The sequence below is a fragment of the Oncorhynchus mykiss genome, chromosome 7 (assembly GCF_057628025.1).
Source record: "Oncorhynchus mykiss isolate SJ-2025 chromosome 7, ASM5762802v1, whole genome shotgun sequence".
NCBI lineage: Eukaryota > Metazoa > Chordata > Actinopteri > Salmoniformes > Salmonidae > Oncorhynchus > Oncorhynchus mykiss.
This window is the reverse complement of record NC_143028.1, coordinates 68427593-68448796: the sequence shown is the minus strand read 5'-3', so window position 1 is coordinate 68448796 and position 21204 is coordinate 68427593.

Here is a 21204-nt window from a genome sequence, read left to right as displayed (position 1 = left end):
TCACATAGTCTGTGTTTTATTGACTTAAGTCCATGTTAAGTCGACTTACTGTATCTCAAGTCTGAATCGGGCCCCCTTTGGACTACAGGCCCTGCTCTGGTTACTGGTTAAAGTTTGTTGTTAGCTAGCCAGCTGACGTTATATGGCTGGCTAGCTAACATTACGTGCATGAACTGTGGGTAGCGATATCTCAGAATGCCAATTCGCATCTATTGTATAATGCTTAAATATTTGTATCTGGAATTTGTCTTTCAGCATCCGTAGAACACGCTTGATTCTCCTCCACCAGTCATACAAGGAAAATGCTCATATGCCTCCCATCAAATAGAGAGCTGGCCCAAGCAAACACAGGTTACACCTAAAGCATGAGGACTTGCAGCAGAGGATAGTGCAATAGTATTACCAGGACGCCACACAAAGCTGCTGCCATCCCATGTGTCAAAAGCACCAGTGTGGCATCTCCACGAGGAATCTATGACATGATTGGCACAACTTTTATTGATCTCACATGCCTCATCAAGCAGGGCTTCAGAAAGACCAGAGTGAACACTTTGTCTGAGATTGCTGGTGTTGTGAAAAGCTATGGCTGGCAACAACACCCGACTTCGTACTTCAGGCCGCTGCCACAGATCAAGCAATAGCAGCACTTCAGGTGAATATACATTTCATTGCAGTGTATGAGGTTATTATTCTTATCTAAACTTGGGAGGTGAATTGATGTTCAACAAGGTTGTGATGTCTTCTAAATAGTTTTTGTTATTTCTTGTTTTACAGCTTTGATGCTCTGGAACCTGGTGTTGTTGTTGCCAAGGAGCGTTCAGACTCAGTCGGGACCAGGTTTCAGCTGCTGCACAACGCTGACATCCTTCCTCCCATAGATGGTCTACCTGTATAATTACCACCTGGACTGGACACAGCTACTGTAGACAAACGTTTGAGAAGATCAGGGAGTTTTGCAACAAAGAGGCTATGGACATCACATGCCCTGCATCAAAGTCAAGGGCAGGACAGAAACAGGCTCTCCGAATATAGATTCCCTTGTTCATGGTTGGTTCGGGCGGACCAGTCATCAGCACTATCTGTAGAACACTATTCAAATGACTCTCTCCTAACACACACACATACGTTGCTGCTACTCTTTTTATTTTATCCTGCTGCTCTGCCACTTTACCCCTGCTTGTCTATCACTATCGTTATTGTACGTGCTGTTTATTATATTTTATTTAAATTGACACTATCTATTTCTGATACTATGCAAATAACCATTTGGCTCTACATTTTTACACCTTCTGTAGAGACCCATCCACTTACCAAGACTTAGCAAAATATTTATACATAAAATGAATATTGATATGTGTGGTAGTAACATGATTTTGTAATATACCACAACAATATTATGTGACCGTATCAGGTTTCCACCACAGAAATATATGGCGCATGCATCTGTTTATGTACTGTACATGTGTACCTCACTCAGGTTTCAACTCAGGTTGCATGGCCTTAACTTATGTATGGAATACTATGTGATAAGTGTGTGTGTAGCAGTATATAAAGTATGCTAATGTACTGGTGTGAAGGTATTTGGGCAGTGGTGTAAAGTACTTAAGTAAAAATACTTTAAAGTGCTACTTAAGTCGTTTTGGGGGGTATCTGTACTTTACTTTACTATTTATATTTTTGACTACTTTTAATTCACTACATTCCTAAATAAAATATTATATTTTTACTCCATACATTTCCCCTGACACCCAAAAGTACTCATTACATTTTGAATGCTTAGGAAGACAGGAAAATGGTCAAATTCACGCACTTATCAGAGAACATCCCTGGTCATCCTTACTGCCTCTGTTCTGCCCAACTCACTAAACACACACACTTCGTTTGTAAATTATGCTATCCATAAAAACGTTTTTTTAAATGGTGTCATCTGGTTTGCTTAATATAAGGAATTAGAAATTATCTAAATTTTACTTTTGATACTTAAGTATATTTTAGCAATTACATTTACTTTAGCTACCTAAGTATATTTAAAACCAAATACTTTTAGATTTTTACTCAAGTGGTTTTACTCAAATGTTCTATTAAGGTATCTTTTACTGGGTGACTTTCACAAATTTATAGAGTAATTTTCTATTAAGGTATCTTTTACTCTGGGTGACTTTCACTATTACTAGAGTAATTTTCTATTAAGGTATCTTTTACTTTTACTGATGTATGACAGTTGGGTACTTTTTACACCACAGATTGGCAGTATCATGAAGTCTCTTTCTCCCCTCATAGTGAAAACTGTGTTTCATCTAACACCTTACCCTGGAAGGCACAAGTGATATTTAGCAAGAGCTACTGTTTCTTTGAATGTGTGTTGAACACACGGCTGACGCTTTCTAAATGTGTCTTGTTTTCCAACTGTGGTTTGTTGAGAACAATGTTTTGAAGTGGAGGCCAGAAACCTGTTTCCTCTTGTGGCCAGATGAACACGCCACTCTCATTAATGTAGCGTGGCCTACTTGCGGATGTGTGGCAGGCGGGCGGGCGGCCACCTAGCCAGGGACATTTGGTGCAGAGACAAGTGACAATCCGCATCCCCATGAGTGTACAGTCCAGACCACTGGTCCTCAGCATCAGCTAATTATTCTTCACACCTAAATCGAGAAAGAGTGAGAGAGGGAAGGGAGGATGAGAAAGAGGAGAGAAAGGATTAACAACTAGAGGGACAGGAGCTTTCTTTAACAGGAACAATGAATCAACAGAAATGAAAGGACAGGACTAAAACTGTGTTTATATTAAAATGGGAAGACGGACCAGTATTACAGTATAGGCCAAAAGCAATTCCAACCGAGCAGATCTGAGATTAATAACGTGGTGTTGGTTGAATAAAAGTATTGTTGAGGCATGTGGCTGCAGTTTTGTTTTTGTTATACTGTATTCCTTCAACTCAAAGGCAAAGGTTTTTGTGAAACCCCTGTTCATAATGTGTTCTGGATGCCTTATGTAGGGGCTTATGTCACACCGCAGTGCACTTTTGATGTGTTCATGGCTTTATAACGTCCTTAAACGACAGTTGGACTTCATAGTGTGTTAGTCTTGAGACCCATAGGTTGCAAGTTTGATATCAGCGAGGGACAGCTACCCCTAGTTCGCTGCACGAATGCTGCTGGTAACAGGTGCGTTGTCATATTGTTGTGTTGTCCAACTGTGTTGTTAAGACTGACAGTACGCTTGTTATGACTGTCCGTGTTGTTTTTAAAGGATATCCCACTCCTACCATGTTATGCAGTAGGGCAATAGCCCATTTATCTAGATTGTTTTAGAGCGCCTCTGTTTCGTGTACCATAATTGAACAAAAAGCGGTTTGTCACCTGGGTAGTTAAGGGGAAATGTCAAGTGTGTCTCCGTGAATGTCACCAGGTTTAAGAGCCCACTGCTTCACTCATGTACATCTGAATGTAATATTAGCTTGGTTTTTGTCACCCTCAAAACTAAACTGAGGTGCCATTGAACCACAGAGCCACTATAATGATCAGTGGGATCAAGCCTCACAGGAGTGTATATATTTACTGTTGTTGAGCTAATTGTGTTCTAACTCCTTATGCAAAGCTTGTTTTATCTGTGTTCTTTATTGGTATGGGAAACAAATGTTTACATTGCCAAAGCAAGTTAAATAGATAATAAACAAAAGTGAAATAATCAATAAAAGATTCACAGTAAATATTACACTAACAAAAGTTCCAAAAGTAAAGACATAAAGACATTTCAAATGTGATATTATGTCTATGTGCAGTGTTGTAATGATGTGCAAATAGTTCAAGTACAAAAGTGAAAATAAATCAACATGAATATGGGTTGAATTTGCAATGGTGTTTGTTCTTCACTGGTTGCCCTTTTCATGTGGCAACAGGTCACAAATCTTGCTGCTGTGATTGCACACTGTGGTATTTCACCAAATAGATATGAGTTTATCAAAATTGGATTTGTTTCGAATTCTTTGTGGCTCTGTGTAATCTGAGGGAAATATGTGTCTCTAATATGGTCATATACATTTGGCAGGAGGTTAGGAAGTGCAGCCCAATCTTTCTCTCTCTATCTCTCTCTCTCCTTTCTCTGTCTCTCTCTTTCTATCACTCTGTATCTCTCTTTATGTCTCTCTATCTCTCTGTCTCTCTCTCTCTTTCTATCTCTCTCTCTCCTCTCTCTTTCTCTCTATCTCTCTGTCTCTCTCTCCTCTCCCTCTCTGTATCTCTCTCTCTCTCTATCTCTGTCTATTCTCTCTGTCTCTCCTCTATCTCTGTCTCTCTATCTGTCTCTCTCTCTCTATACATATATATATCCTCTCTCTCTCTCTCCTCTCTCTCTCTCTCTCTCTCTCTGTTCTGTCTCTAAGACACACCACTCATCCTTGGCAGACATCCCAAAACTCCACCCAACCGAGAGACTTTGCCAAGAAGAGAATTTCCCATCCCAGAAGCATATGGACACGTAGTAAACTCCTCCTCCCTGCTTCCCCCTGTCCTCTACCCTCCTCCCCTCTGATTCCTGAGGAGTGCTCAATGCACAGCTGTAATTAGAGTCAGACATATGCCCTATACCCCGTCACACCGCCCACAACAGGACATCTTATATTCAGCTCTCTACTGTCAGTGTTGTATTAAAAACCAATGACACACTCATATAGATACAGCATTATGGGTATGGCATCCGTATTAGGAACCATTTTCATCTTGTGGACCAGGGGGACCTGTATTGTGGGATCTGGGGTAATAGGAGGGGGGGGGGGGGGGGGGTTGGTGGGATCATTGCAGTATTAATTAATGCTAGAGCAGTTCTGTGCATTATTGGGTTATTATTGTGTTAGCTGTGTGCTAGCTGGTACTGCCTGTGGGTATACTGACAGCAAATGTTTACGTGGTACTTGCTATGCACTGCTACAGGCTGATACTGATACTGGCAATGGCTTGGCGATGTATGATTGACTTGGTTTGAAGCAAGTTCTGCTTGCCACAAGACAGTTATCCTTCTGAACTTAAGCCTAGGCATTAGCTTGAGGAGTTGTCAGGCAAGGTTATTATTCATGCAAACACAGTTCAACTTATGATTTTCCAATGAATGTTGCTATCAGGGTGTGTGTATACTGCCCACTGTTTTAATTAATGTCTGTTTGCTGATGTTACTTTACTGTGAGCGTGGTTGGCATACCAGGTTTTAAACTAGAGCTCTGCTGTGGTGGAAGACGAACTCTGCTGTGGTGGAAGATGAGCTCTGCTGTGGTGGAAGATGAGCTCTGCTGTGGTGGAAGATGAGCTCTGCTGTGGTGGAAGATGAACTCTGCTGTGGGGGAAGATGAGCTCTGCAGTGGTGGAAGATGAACTATGCTGTGGTGGAAGATGAACTTTGCTGTGGTGGAAGATGAACTCTGCTGTGGTGGAAGATGAACTCTGCTGTGGGGGAAGATGAGCTCTGCTGTGGTGGAAGCAACCTGGACTCAGTGGTAGACGTAACATAGTCCGCGACACTCCAATTAGTATTGTATGTCACGTTTTGTATGGTATGTACAATCACTGACTTTGCTGATAGCAACTTTATTGAGTACAAATGTACTGTACTTACTATGACTGAGCTATATTAAGATGAATGCACTAACCATAAGTCGAACTGGATAAGACCATCTAAGACCATTGCTATTTTGGTTAGTGATTATTGTCTTATTTCACTGAAGAGCCTCCAGCCCTGCTCAACATGCCTTAACTAACCCTTTTGTTCCACCTTCCACACATGCAGTGACCTCACCTGGTTGAAATGGTGTCTCTAGAGACAATACCTCTCTCATCGTCACTCAATGCCTAGGTTTACCTCCACTTTATTCACATCCTACCATACCCTTGTCAGTACATTATGCCTTGAATCTATTCTTCCGTGCCCAGAATCTTGCTCCTTTTACTCCGAAAGCACTGGACAACCAGTTCTTATAGCCTTTAGCCGTACCCTTAGCCTACTCCTCCTCTGTTCCTCTGGTGATGTAGAGGTTAATCAAGGCCCTGTAGTGCCTAGCTCCACTCCCATTCCCCAGGCGCTCTCATTTGTTGACCATTGTAGCCGTAAAAGTTCCCCGAGGGGAACTCCACCCCCCCCCATTAGAAGCCTCCTCCCTAAGTTGCTTTTATTCACTGCTTTAGCACACTCTGCCAACCCTGATGTCCTAGCCGTGTCTTAATCCTGGCTTAGGAAGGCCACCAAAAACCCTGAAATATCCATCCCTAACTACAACATTTTCCGACAAGATAGAACTGCCAAAGGGGGCGGAGTTACAATCTACTGCAGAGATAGCCTGCAGAGTTCTGTCATAATATCCAGGTCTGTGCCCAAACAATTTGAGCTCCTACTTTTAAAAATCCACCTTACCAGAAGCAAGTCTCTCAAAGTTGCCACTTGCTATAGGCCACCTTCTGCCCCCAGCTGTGCCTTAGACACAATATGTGAATTGATTGCCCCGCATCTATCATCAGAGCTCATACTGTTAGGTGACCTAAACTGGGGCATGCGTAACACCCCGGCCGTCCTACAATTTAAGCTAGATGCCCTCAATCTCACACAAATTAGCAATGAACCGACTAGGTACAACCCCAAATCCGTAAAAACGGGCACCCTCATAGATATAATCCTAACCAACCTGCCCTCCAAATAAACCTCTGCTGTCTTCAACCAGGATCTCAGCGATCATTGCCTCAATGACTGCGTCCGTAATGGGTCTGCGGTCCAAAGACCACCCCTCATCACTGTCCCTAAAACACTTCAACGAGCAGGCCTTTCTAATCGACCTGGCCCGAGTATCCTGGAAGGATATTGACCTCATTCCGTCAGTAGAAGATGCTTGGTTATTCTTTAAAAGTGCTTTCCTCACCATCTTAAATAAGCATGCCCCTTTCAAAAAAATGTAGAACCAGGAACAGATATAGCCCTTGGTTCACTCCAGACCTGACTTTCCTTGACCAGCACAAAACATCCTGTGGAGTACTGCATTAGCATAGAATTGCCCCTCGATATGCAGCTAGCTTTTTCAAACAGAAATTTGCATCCTGTAGCACAAACTGCAAAAGGTTCTGGGACACTGTAAAGTCCATGGAGAATAAGATCACCTCCTCTCAGCTGCCCTCTGCACTCAGGCTAGAAAACACTGTCACCATCGATAATTCCATGCTTTCCACCTGTCTACCCCAACCCCGGTCAACAGCCCTGCACCCCCCTCAGCAACTCGCCCAAGCCTCCCCCATTTCTCCTTCACCCAAATCCAAATAGTCGATGTTCTGAAAGAGCTGCAAAATCTGGACCCCTGTAAATCAGCCGGGCTAGACAATCTGGACCCTCTCTTTCTAAAATTATCCGCCGCAATTGTTGTAACCCCTATTACTAGCCTGTTCAACCTCACTTTCGTATCGTCTGAGATCCCCAAAGATTGGAAATCTGCCGCGGTCATCCCCCTCTTCAAAGACACTCTAGACCCAAACTGCTACGGACCAATATCTATTCTACCCTGCCTTTCTAAGGTCTTTGAAAGCCAAGTTAACAAACAGATCACCGACCATTTTGAATCGCACCGTAACGTCTCCGCTATGCAATCTGGTTTCCGAGCTCGTCATGGGTGCACCTTAGCCACGCTCAAGGTCCTGAACGATATCATAACCGCAATCGATAAGAGACAATACTGTGCAGCTGTATTCATCAACCTGGCCAAGGCTTTCGACTCTGTCAATCACCACATTCTTATCGGCAGACTCAACAGCATTGGTTTCTGAAATGAATGCCTCGCCTTGTTCACCAACTACGACTCTTTTCTCCATGTACATCAATGATGTCGCTCTTGCTGCTGGTGGTTCTCTGATCCACCTCTATGTTGACGACACCATTCTGTATACTTCTGGCCCTTCTTTGGACACTGTGTTAATTAACTAACCTCCAGAGGAGCTTCAATGCCATACAACTCTCCTTCCGTGGCCTCCAACTGCACTTAAATGCAAAGTAAAACTAAATGCATGCTCTACAAACGATCGCTGCCTGCAACTGCCCGACCGTCCAGGATCACTACTTTGGACGGTTCTGAATTAGAATATGTGGACAACTACAAATATCTTGCTGTCTGGTTGGACTGTAAACTCTACTTCCAGACTCACATTAAGCATCTCCAATTCAACATTTAATTTAGGATTGACTTCCTATTTCGCAACAAAGCATCCTTCACTCATACTGCCAAACATACCCTCGTAAAATTGCTATCACTCCATCTATCACTCCAGTGATCAATTGCTAAATTGTAATTATTTCGCCACTATGGCCTATTTATTGCCTACCTCCCTTATTAAAAGGTTTTATTAAAAGTTTTCTCTGTTTTGCATATATTTGATATTGATTGTTATTTTACGTAGTGTCACGAATTCCGCCGAAGTTGGCCCCTCTCCTTGTTCGGGCGGAGTTCAGCGGTCGATGTCACCGGCTTTCTTGCCGTCTCCGATCCATTTCTCATATATCCATTTGTTTTGTCTTGTTCCCTGCACACCTGGTTTTCATTCCCCATTCACACCACGACCCATTTGCGACCAAGCCTGACTGTCTGATGTCTTGAGATGTTGCTTCAATATATCCACATGATTTTCCTACCTCATGATACCATCTATTTTGTGAAGTGCACCAGTCCCTCCTGCAGCAAAGCACCTCCACAACATGATGATGATGAAGACCAACATGATGATGATCTTCGGCTTGCAAGCCTCCCCCTTTTTCCTCCAAACATAATGGTGGTCATGATGGCCAAACTGTTCTGTTTTTGTTTCATCAGACCAGATGACATTTCTCCAAAAAGTACGATCTTTGTCCCCATGTGCAGTTGCAAACCTTAGTCTGGCTTTGGCTACTTCCTTGCTGAGCAGCCTTTCAGGTTATGTCAATATAGGACTCGTTTTACTTTGGATATAGATCAACAAGGTCCTTTGCTGTTGTTCTGGGATTGATTTGCACTTTTCGCACCAAAGTACGTTCATCTCTAGGAGACAGAACGCGTCTCCTTCCTGAGCGGTATGATGGCTGTGTGGTCCCATGGTGTCTATACTTGCATACTATTGTTTGTACAGATGAACGTGGAACCTTCAGACTTTTGGAAATTGCTCCCGAGGATGAACCAGACTTGTGGATGTCTACAATTATTTTCCTGAGGTCTTGGCTGATTTCTTTTGATTTTCCCATGATGTCAAGCAAAGAGGCACTGAGTGTGAAGGTAGGCCTTGAAATACATCCACAGGTACACCTCCAATTGACTCCAATTATTTCAATTAGCCTATCAGAAGCTTCTAAAGCCATGACATCATTTTCTGGAATTTTCCAAGCTGTTTAAAGGCAAAATCAAATTAGTGTATGTAAACTTCTGACCAACTGGAATTGTGATATAGTGAATTATACTTGAAATAATCTGTCTGTAAACAATTGTTGGAAAAATTACTTGTGTCATGCACAAGTAGATGTCCTAACCAACTAGCCAAAACTATAGTTTGTTAGCAAGAAATTTGTGGAGTGATTGAAGAACAAGTTTTAATGACTCCAACCTAAGTGTATGTAAACTTTTGACACTTCTGTAATTAAGTTAAACACTTCTGTAATCTGACACAACTGTACTCAGTAAATAAAACACTAGGCAGCAGAATATACAGAGTAAATAAAACACGAGGCAGCAGTATATACACAGTAAATAAAACACGAGGCAGCAGTATATACACAGTAAATATCACACTAGGCAGCAGTATATACACAGTAAATAAAACACGAGGCAGCAGCATATACACAGTAAATAAAACACGAGGCAGCAGTATATACACAGTAAGTAAAACACGAGGCAGCAGTATATATACATTAATTAAAACACAAGGCAGCAGTATATATACATTAATTAAAACACAAGGCAGCAGTATATATACATAGTAAGTAAAACACGAGGCAGCAGTATATACATAGTAAGTAAAACACGAGGCAGCAGTATGTACACAGTAAATAAATCTGATCTTACAAATATTCTTACAAATTCTTACAAATATTCTCTATCCACCCCAGAACTGCAGTGACCTGTTGTACACAGCCCTCTTTTTACAGGGAAGAAGAAAGCTTCAGTATTACGCTGACCTGAAATTATGTACGGCAGTCACAACTAGCAGAGCACTAACTTTCCAGGCATTTAATAATTCTTTCCCTTTCAATTGGAGGTCAATTACATTCAGGTTAAAGACTTCCTTAAAGCAGTGTTTCCAGAACTGTTCCTTGGTCCCTGTCGAAATAACTTACAGTATATGACGCATTGACGTGATTGATTTTAAATGGAGACCAATGGCATGCCCTGAAATCCTGTACTACACTCATGGGGCTGTTATCTCCTTTCACTATGCAGCATGTTGCTGTCCCAGCAAACATTTGTGTTTTCTTGGCAGGAGCACTAACGATTTGTCATTGTGGATTTTTTTTTGTGGTTTCCCCAACTCACATTTTTCACAATTGTCTGGGAGGCAGTATATATAAAAGTGTATGGGCGGCTTCATAATTTCAACCAGTAGTTTGCTTGCGTGTTTTTTTGCCCAAATAATTATTTGGTTGTTGTTTTGGTTATGGTTATGGTTATCGTGTGTGTGTGTGTGTGTGTGTGTGTGTGTGTGTGTGTGTGTGTGTGTGTGTGTGTGTGTGTGTGTGTGTGTGTGTGTGTGTGTGTGTGTGTGTGTGTGTTTGTGTGTGTGTGTGTGTGTGTGTTGATGGCCCAATCCTCATGATCAGAACCAGAACACCAAAACTGTAGCCATTAATGTGTTGTGCATTGCAATTCAAATGATTTGTTATTAAAATCATTTTGAGGCCTTACGTACCCTGCTGGTTCCCTCTACTGCATCAATACCTAATAGCACTCCAGGGGTTTGTTTTAAACCAAACCGTTGGTAGAAAATTAGAATAACTGTGTAATCCACATGCTAAAATTATTCATTTGAATTAGAAAGTGATAGTCAACACCAGCTGTTTATTCTAATCAAACTTACACTCTTGTAATTGTGTGTTTTTGAAAACCATAACTAATAATATGTATCATAGCGTGGATGGTGCTGATAATGGTCAGTGGTGGTGATTATCCTTTTCATCACATTCTGATCCTTGTTGTGATTATCCTTTTCATCACATTCTGATCCTTGTTGTGATTATCCTTTTCATCACATTCTGATCCTTGTTGTGATTATCCTTTTCATCACATTCTGATCCTTGTTGTGATTATCCTTTTCATCACATTCTGATCCTTGTTGTGATTGTGAAATCGGAGAAGGCTCATTGGTCATGCATGACAGATAGAAGGATAGAAACGGACTCATTAAAAAACGGCCACACGTGGCAATGCATACTGGGAGCTGCTACCGTTGGCAACCATTGATCCCTGGCACCAATATGTAGGGCAGTGTTTAATGAATGCACAGAACAAAGGAGCTGAGATTAGAGAATAAATATGGAAAGGGAGGTAGAGTGATAGAGATGGGGGTGCAGAAATTACGAGAGAAAGACGGAGAGATGCTAGGGTTATTAAAGAGAGGGATGAAATGCTATTGTTCCCGGGTCCTCAGGGGAGTGCCAGAGTGCTCAGCCAAGCCCTGGGCTGTGTGTGTGTGTGAGTGGGGGTGTGTGTGTGTGTGTGTGTGTGTGTGTGTGTGTGTGTGTGTGTGTGTGTGTGTGTGTGTGTGTGTGTGTGTGTGTGTGTGTGTGTGTGTGTGTGTGTGTGTGTGTGTGTGTGTGTGTGTGTGTGTGTGTGTGTGTGTGTGTGTGTGTGTGTGTGTGTGTGTGTGTGTCTGTGTGTGTATCTGTGTGCGTGTCTGTGTGCGTGTGTATCTGTATGTGTCTCTGTGTGTATGTGTGTGTTCGTATGTGTTTCTGTGTGTCTGTGCAATTCACAAGTCTAATTAAGGTGGTCTACTGACACACACACACACATCACACAGGCGCACACACATATACTCCCACCACAACAAGTGCATAAACACAGACACTGACAAGTACACACACAAAGTAAGTGCACGAGCCAAGCCAAACTGAACCAGACTTGGGCCGGCCCTGCCCAACAGGCTTTGCACTTAAGCTTCAACTAATTGGGATAAAGGCAAGCCAAAGGCCCTTCTCCAGCTGTGTCAGTTGAGCACTAGACTAGAGAAAGCTTTCCTTCTCTCTCCAATTAATTTACATGAGCTTCAACTGGATCGATTCCGCTTCCCAATTATATTCCTCCTTTTTTACATTATTTTAATTCGGTATTCATTGCTTTTTTTATTGGCTCGGTCAGAAAAAATTGGAAAAGCCAGATGTTACATTGCGGTGTCGGTGCTTCTCCATTCTCTGGGTGTAACGTGTTGTCTGGAGAGCGGATCTATAAAGCTTTGCAATTTGCTTTTTCTAAGTGGGAGGACAATAGGGTCGTTTTGGAGAATTTCCTACCAGTCTGTCAATTTAAAGATAGGGATTAAACAACGAGAGGCTGTCCCTGAGCCGCTTGCACCGCAGGGGGCCCTAACTATGATGCCAGCATACAGGATGTAACATAATTGCATGGCTACAGTACATTGGATCTCTCACCCTCCCCCTCTTTGTCTCTATATGTATCTCCATGGTAGTGGTGGATGAGATGGTTCTTGTCTGTTACCACACCAACCACCGCCTGTCATATAATTGGATTCATGTAGAAGGCTATGATATGCTGAGAGACGGTAGGAGAGACAGACAGGTTGAAAGAAAGGATTAGAGAGAGAGACGAAGACAGAGAAAGAAAGACAGAGAGAGAGAGAGACAAAGGTAAAGAGAGTGAGAAATAGAGAGAGATTCTGTAATCCAACTGGACACCAGCAACAGTCCGGCCCTCCAGATTGACATGACCTCATCCAGCAACAGTCCAGCCATCCTCATTAACATGACCTCATCCAGCAACAGTCCAGCCATCCTCATTAACATGACCTCCTCCAGCAACAGTCCAGCCATCCAGACTGACATGACCTCCTCCAGCAACAGTCCAGCCATCCAGACTAACATGACCTCCTCCAGCAACAGTCCAGCCATCCAGACTGACATGACCTACTCCAGCAACAGTCCAGCCCCCCTGAATGACATGACCTCATCAAAAATAACATGATAACAGCTTCCACAGGAAGAAACCACACTCAAACCAACATCTTCTCGTCAATCTAAGCCTATTCTTTAGTTGTCCTTTACCTTCCAAAGTCTGGCAATGGACATAAATTGAAATGACTAAGACCATATTCAAAGACCAGGAAAGACGATTATCAACATGATCTGATATCCTGTCTCAAATGAAGAGATAACCGTAGTTCATTTCCTCCTTCGTGTGACATGGTTGATTAAAGCCTTGTTTTTGATGAACAGGTGTTTGATAAGGGTTTGTGTTTCACCCAGAGCATCTATTTATCTATCTATCCTTCTCTCAGTATTTTTATACTTGTCTCTTTTCTTGCCTTTTAATCATGGAGGCTTGCTTGACACAGTCAATATAAATATTATGGTTTCAGTCCAGATACTGCTTGTTCAAAACCACCACTTTTATGTGGGACACTTTTGAACAGCAGCTACGTTGCTAGTCATTAAGTTGCCACGTAATATATGAATGTGTTGTTGCATAGTTAAGTTAATAATCTTTGTGTATGTATTTGCAATATTTTTAAAGATTGAATAATCGTTTTGTGGATAAGACTCATTCTATTCTAGCCACCTATGAGAAGATTATTGACTTGAAAATCGAATCATCACACGACTTCCCCTCTGGACTGTATCAACAAACCCCCCTTTCCCTCTGGACTGTATCAACAAACCCCCCTTTCCCTCTGGACTGTATCGACAAACCCCCCTTTCCCTCTGGGCTGTATCGACAAACCCCCCTTTCCCTCTGGACTGCATCGACAAATCCCCCTTTCCCTCTGGGCTGTATCAACAAACCCCCCTTCCCCTCTGGACTGCATCGACAAACCCCCCTTACCCTCTGGGCTGCATCGACAACCCCCCCCCTCTCCCTCTGGACTGCATCGACAAACCCCCCTTTCCCTCTGGGCTGTATCGACAAACCCCCCTTTCCCCCTGGACTGTATCGACAAACCCCCCTTTCCCTCTGGGCTGTATCGACAAACCCCCCTTTTCCTCTGGACTGTATCGACAAACCCCCCTTTCCCTCTGGACTGTATCGACTAACCCCCCTTTCCCTCTGGGCTGTATCGGCAAACCCCCCTTTCCCTCTGGACCGTATCGACAAACCCCCCTTTCCCTCTGGGCTGTATTGACAAACCCCCCTTTCCCTCTGGACTGTATTGACAAACCCCCCTTTCCCTCCTGTCTCTTTGATACCTGTTGCACCTCCGATATTTATCTGTCTGATGGCCATTGATTGGCATCGTTTTGGCATGGTGAACAAACCTGCAAACAGCAGGGACTGATCATTTCAGATCCAGGCCCAGCTGGTATTCATCAGACAGCGTCTTCTTCCAGCGTCTTGGTGCCCACCAGATAGATGAGATTCCCAGTGTCCTTCCTGGTTCCCGTTGTGATCGGGAATGGCAACGTCTGCCAGGTGATCTGACGTTCCTGGGAGACACCTGGGCTGCAGCCCAATCAGAACACACAGAGAACTGGCAACTCAAAGAGGCTGCCAAAATGAAGGTGCGTAATATACATAAGAACATAAAAAATGTCATGTGTACTGCGTCTCCCGTACAGCATCTCCCGTACTGCATCTCCCATGGTCTTTCTGAAACATCTAAAGAGGAGATGTAAGATCCATTGAAAACAATAACAATGATAACATACAAGAATACATACAAGAATGCTAGAGTGCTGAATGTTTTTTATCTGCTTTCTTTTTAATTCAACTCCCTTTAAGAGTTATGAGGTGGTGTAGAATCAGACATTGCTGCTTGCCGACACAACTTTCTCTAAATATTATAGGGAAGAACAACATATTTGAATTTCAGTCTAACAATATATATTCTTCTTTCTTCTTCCCACTCACCATATTTTCGCCTTTAAACAACACCATTTCACCTAGCTGTTTCCATGACAGCAACATCCTTATTAGTCTGTCAATATGGCCTCCAAAAAGTGCCTTGAACTAATTACTTCTAAGTAAGACTGAAAGAAGCATTCATATATCTTAAGGTTACTAGCTATGTAATTTTATAAATTTGAGAATATCTTGATCCTGTCATTTGTGTGAATTCATTTCAGTATTTTTGGCATTCATAGTAAGCGACTCTAGTCCTAATACAGCCATCAGCAAGATGGCATTACGTAATCAAAAAGAGCAAAACACAATGCGTTTCTGCATGGCCATGTGCCATTATTATATAGGTATATGCCATGTGCAAGCTGTCCCCACAAAGCTATTCTCATGGCTGAGGAATTGAAAGGCTAATCTCAGAGGGAAAACAAGGAATACAAAGATCAAACCTGTGTACGGTGGCCATATGTGGGGGCAAAATCATTTGAAAATGTAGTGATGGTGGGTGTACACAAACCTAGACTACTTTGTCCTTAGGGCCACTGTACCTGGGCCCCATGTTTTATTTTTATTTTATTTTTATTAACCTTTATTTAACTAGGCAAGTCAGTTAAGAACAAATTCTTATTTATAATGACGACCTACCAAAAGGCAATAGGCGTCCTGCGGGGACAGGGGCCTGGTTATTAAATTTTATTTTTTTTAAATATATAAATATAGGACAAAACACACATCACAAAAAGAGAGACCTAAGACAATAACATAGCAAGGCAGCAACACATGCCAACACAGAATGGTAGCAACACAACATGGTAGCAGCATAAATCATGGTACAAACATTATTTTGCACAGACAACAGAACAAAGGGCAAGAAGGTAGAGACAATAATACATCACACAAAGCAGCCACAACTGTCAGTAAGAGTGTCCATGATTGAGTCTTTGAATGAAGAGATTGAGATAAAACTGTCCAAAAAGGCTTTACAGCGAAAGCAAACCAAACGATTATGTTAGGTCAGAGCCAAGTCACAGAAAAACACAGCCATTTTTCCAGCCAAAGAGAGGAGTAACAAAAATAGAGATACATTCATCACTAACCTTTGATGATCTTCATCAGATGACACTCATAGAACTTCATGTTACCCAATACATGTATGTTTTGTTTGATAAAGTTCATATTTATTAACCTGTTGCGACTCTAGGGGCAGTATTTTCATTTTTGGATAAAAAACGTTCCCGTTTTAAACAGGATATTTTGTCATGACAAGATGCTCGACTATGCATATAATTGACAGCTTTGGATAGAAAACACTCTGACGTTTCCAAAACTGCAAAGATATTGTCTGTGAGTGCAACAGAACTGATGTTACAGGCAAAACCCAGATAAAAATCCAACCAGGAAGTGCCGCATTTTTTGAAAGCGCTTCATGCCAATGACTCCTTATATGGCTGTGAATGGGCTACGAATGAGCTTACGCTTTCTACCTATTCCCCAAGGTGTGTACAGCATTGTGACGTCTTTTTACGCATTTATGTTGAAGAATAGCCGTAAGGGACCACATTGAGCAAGTGGTCACATGATGGCTCCCGCAGAAAATCTTGCATAAAGTACTGAGATAGCCATTATTCCAATCGCTTCTAATGAGAAACCAATTGTCCCGACGGATATATTATCGAATAGATATGTGAAAAACACCTTGAGGATTGATTCTAAACAACGTTTGCCATGTTTCTGTTGATATTATGGAGCTAATTTGGAAAAAAGTTTGGCGTTGTAGTGACCGCATTTTCCGGTTGATTTCTCAGCCAAACGTGAAGAACAAACGGGAGCTATTTTGCCTACAAAAATAATATTTTTGGAAAAAAGAAACATTTGCTATCTAACTGGGAGTCTCCTGAGTGAAAACATCAGAAGTTCTTCAAAGGTAAATGATTTAATTTGATTGCTTTTCTTATTTTCGTGAAAATGTTGCCTGCTGCTAGCAGAGCCTAGCATAGCATTATGCCATGATAAACTTACACAAATGCTTGTCTAGCGTTGGCTGTAAAGCATATTTTGAAAATCTGAGATGACTGTGATTAACAAAAGGCTAAGCTGTGTCTCAATATATTTCATTTGTGATTTTCATGAATAGGAAGATTTTCTAAGAAGATTTATGTCCGCTGCGCTATGCTAATTAGTTTGAGGCTATGATTACGCTCCGGATCCGGGTTTGAGAGTCACAAGAATAAAAAAATCTCAGTTTACATTGACGCGTTATGATCAGTAGTTCCAAAACATCCGGTGATTTTGCAGAGAGACACATCAATTTACAGAAATACTCATAATAAACAATGATAAAAAATACAACTATTATGGACGGAATTATAGATACACTTCTCCTTGATGCAACCGCTGTGTCAGATTTCAAAACAACTTTACGGAAAAAACACACCATGCTATAATCTGAGTACGGCGCTCAGAGACCAAAACAACCCAAACAGATATCCGCCATGTTGTATAGTCAACAGAAGTCAGAAATAGCATTATAAATATTCACTTACCTTCGATGATCTTCATCAGAATGCACTCCCAGGAATCCCAGTTCCACAATACATTTTTGTTTTGTTCGATAATGTCCATCATTTATGTCCAAATACCTCCTTTTTGTTCGCGCATTTAGCCCAGTATTCCAAATTCATGATGCGCAATCACTAGGAGCAGACAAAAAGTCAAAAAGTTCCGTTACAGTCCGTAGAAACATGTCAAACGATGTATAGAATCAATCCTTAGGATGTTTTTAACATAAATCTTCAATAATGTTCCAACCGGAGAATTCCTTTGTCTTCAGAAATGCAATGGAACGATAGCTAACTATCACGTGAACGCGCGTCACCAGCTCGTGGCTCTCTGGTAGACCTCTGACTCATTCCCCTCTCATTCACCCCCACTTCACAGTAGAAACATCAAGCTAGGTTCTAAAGACTGTTGACATCTAGTGAAGCGCAATTTGACCCCAAAGACACAGTGTATTCGATAGGCCAAGAGTTGAAAAACTACAAACCTCAGATTTCCCACTTCCTGGTTGGATGTTTTCTCAGGGCTTTGCCTGCCATATGAGTTCTGTTATACTCACAGACATCATTCAAACAGTTTTAGAAATGTCAGAGTGTAATAAGAGTGTACTAATAATATGCATATATTAGCAACTGGGCCTGAGTAGCAGACAGTTTATTCTGGGCACCTTATTCATCCAAGCTACTCAATACTGCCCCCAGCCCAAATAAGTTTTTAACAGAATGTGACTGGCAGAACGGGTGTTGTATATGGAGGATGAAGGCTGCAGAATATATCTCAGATAGGGGGAGTGAGGCCTAAGAGTGTTTTATAAATAAGCATCAAAATTCACAAGGCACTCGCACATGAGCAATCTTATTTGCAGGTGCATGGCAACAGTTGAACAAGATGAAGGAATTTTCTTTTGCCAGCCACAAAAGAAAATCAGCCAGGCTCTTTTACGCCCTCTACCAAATGGTAGCTATAAATGCAGAGGATGCGCACAGTGCAACAGTATGATGAAGTGTGAATATTTCTGCCACAGGAAAATGGTTTTAAAAAAAACGACATTATTATGTGTTCTATCACCTATGTTATTTACATTATTAAATGTCCATGTGTGCTCTGCGTTTTCGGTAAAACCTCCCCATCTCTCAAACAGAGAATTAGTGAACATAAAAGTTAAATCAGGAGAAACGACAGGGATTATCCAGTCGCAGTATATTTTAATGACTTAAAGCATGACATTTCTACCTTTAGATTTTGTGGCATAGAGAAAGTTGATATATCAGACAGGGGAGGTGATATTAATAATAATTTGAGTAAAAGAGAATGTTTTGGGATTTTCACCCTCCAGACATTATTTCCTGAAGGACTTAATGATGAAATGCCTATGTACGTTATGTTGTGAATTTGAGCATGAATTATGTGCCTATTTAAGATTACTCTGGTGTTTGTTGTACGATGTACCCAATGACTAATGAAAACTTGTTATGTCCTCATTGTGGTTTTACAGACGTGTTTAATACGTCTTATTTATACACTTTTGTAATATTTATGAAATGCATATTGATATATTTGGTAGCACTTATTTGTTTTTCCTTCCCCTCCAACCCCCTTCGATGTGTGGAACGGATGTGGGTGGGGCTAGGTCTACATAAGGGTGCTAATTTAAAAAAAATCACAAAAGCTCTGACGAAGGCCGTGAGGCCGATACATAAGCTTACTACGGGTAAGCGACGTGTATACACAGATGACCAGTTTACAGAGGAGAATAGAGTGCAGTGATGTGTCCTATAAGGAGCACTGGGTTTAGTGCCCCCCCTTGGGTTGTGCCTTGGCAGAGATTTTTGTGGGCTATACTCGGCCTTGTCTCAGGATGGTAAGTTGGTGGTTGAAGGTATCCGTTTCTTTCTTTCTTTCTTTCTTTCTTTCTTTCTTTCTTTCTTTCTTTCTTTCTTTCTTTCTTTCTTTATTTCTTTCTTTCTTTCTTTCTCTCTCGGAGGACCTGAGCCCTAGGACCATGCCACAGGACTACCTAGCATGGTGACTCCTTGCTGTCCCCAGTCCACCTGGCCATGCTGCTTCTTCAGTTTCAACTGTTCTGCCGGCGCCTATGGAACCCTGACCTGTTCACCGGACGTGCTAACTGTCCCAGACCTGCTGTTTTCAACTCTCTAGAGACAGCAGGAGCAGTAGAGATACTCTCAATGATCGGATATGACAAGCCAACTGACATTTACTCCTGAGGTGCTGACAACTACTGTTATTATTATTATTTGACCATGCTGGTCATTTATGAACATTTTAACATCTTGGCCATGTTCTGTTATTATTTCCACCTGGCACAGCCAGAAGAGGACTGGCTATCCCTCATAGCCTGGTTCCTCTCTAGGTTTCTTCCTAGGTTCTGGCCTTTTTCGGGGGTTTTTCCTAGCCACCGTGCTTCTACACCTGCATTGTTTGCTGTTTGGGGTTTTAGGCTGGGTTTCTGTACAGCACTTTGACATATCAGCTGGTGTAAGAAGGGCTATATAAATTAATTTGATTTGATTGGTGGAAAATCTGATTGGACGAATGTTAAAGAACATCTAGCTGCTCGAGAGCACCCTTACTTGCGGATCTATAAATTATGTCTCTGTAATCTAGCATGGGTAGGATGGTCATCTGTATCAGGGTTAGTTTGGCAGCTGGGGTTGAAAGTGGAGCGATTACGATAGAGGAAACCAAGTCTAGATTTAACTTTAGCCTGTAGCTTTGATATGAGCTGATAGAATGACAGTGCACCTATTAGCAATACTCCCAAGTACTTGTATGAGGTGACTACCACAATCTCTCAACCCTCAGAGGTAGTAATAACACCTGTAAGAGGAGGGGCATTCTTCTTACCAAACCACATGACCTTTGTTTTGGAGGTGTTCAGAACAAGGTTAACGGTAGAGAAAGCTTGTTGGACACTAAGAAAGCTTTGTTGTAGAGCATTTAATACAAAATCCGGGGAGGGGCCAGCTGAGTATAAGACTGTATCATCTGCATATAAATGGATGAGAGAACTTCCCACTGCCTGAGCTATGTTGTTGATGTAAATTGAGAAGAGCGTGGTGCCTAGGATCGAGCCTTTGAGTGCTCCCTTAGTGACAGGCAGTGGCTGAGACAGCAGATTGTCTGACGTTATACAATGCGCTCTTTGAGAGAGGTAGTTAGCAAACCAGCCCAAAGACTCATCAGAGACACGAATACTCCTTTGCCGGCCCACATGAATGGAATGGTCTACCGTATCAAAAGCTTTGGCCAAGTCAATAAAAATAGTAGCACAATATTGCTTAGAATCAAGGGAAATGGTGACATCATTGAGGACCTTTAAGGATGCAGTGACACATCGATAACCTGAATGGAAATTGCATACCCAGATTGCATACCCAAGAGAATACTGTAGACTTCAAGAACGCCAGTCAGTTGATTATTGACAAGTTTTTTCAACTATTTTGATAAACAGGGCAAAATAGAAATAGGCCTATAACAGTTAGGATCAGCTTGATCTCCCCCTTTAAATAAAGGACGAACAGTGGCTGCATTCCAAACAATGGGAACCTCCCAGAAAGGAGAGACCGGTTAAAAAGGTTGGAGAT